The sequence below is a fragment of the Buceros rhinoceros genome, unplaced genomic scaffold (assembly GCF_000710305.1).
Source record: "Buceros rhinoceros silvestris isolate BGI_N320 unplaced genomic scaffold, ASM71030v1 scaffold20838, whole genome shotgun sequence".
Classification (NCBI taxonomy): Eukaryota; Metazoa; Chordata; class Aves; order Bucerotiformes; family Bucerotidae; genus Buceros; species Buceros rhinoceros.
Genome location: NW_010428854.1, coordinates 2,088 through 2,930, shown reverse-complemented (window position 1 = coordinate 2,930; position 843 = coordinate 2,088).

Genomic DNA, 843 nt, shown 5'->3' with positions numbered 1-843 from the left:
GGGGAGGGTCTTCCCAGCACTCCAGGCAGACCCCGGGGGAAGGAAGCCCCTGTGTAGAGGCAGGGCAAACATCCTCAGCTGCACCCCACGGGCACACTGAGACATCCTGGCTGGGGGGTGTCTCTCAGCCCTGCCTCCTCTCAGCAAGGCTCTGCTGCTGTTCCCCCTGCAAGCCACGCTGCTTCTGATGCGGGGTCTCTCTCTGACCTTTCCACCAGAACCGTACTTAATAAATGTCACATTTTCAGCCTATTTTTACTCTGGCTAAAAGAGCTGGACTCGTTGCTCCTCACCTGCCCTGCCCTTCCTGATGCCGGCTCAGCCCCTGGTGTTCCTGCACCTGTTTCCTCTCTCCCTCTGTGCAGGGCTGAGTGTGCCCTGGGGTGCAGGGGGCTCACTGGGAGCCCCTCAGCTGCTCACTGGGCTCCAGGCACTGCAGTACTTGCCCTGGCTGGGGCACGGAGGGCCTCTGGAACCGGGCAGTGCCTTCCAGATCCCAATACAGCATCACCCCCACTGGAGAGTGTCATGGCTGCAGCTGTGGTGGATGTCCTGCTGTGCATGGGCTGGGAGTGGTGGTGTCGGTGCCCAGGAAAGCCTGGAGCATCCCTTGACAATTCCATGCCTGAGAGCTGCTCGGCCAAGCCGATGTGCCCATCTGGGTCATTGCACTCCGTTCACTGTATCCACATCCAGCAGCCCCAGCCCAGCGCAGCCTGTCCCCAGGAGCTCACAGCCCATGAGAACCACCCGTCCTCAAAGCCTGGCCACCATGCTTGTGTGTCCCCAGGCCTGTGTCCTGGGTGGTGCAAATACACCTCAGGTTGGTCATGCTCCTGTCCA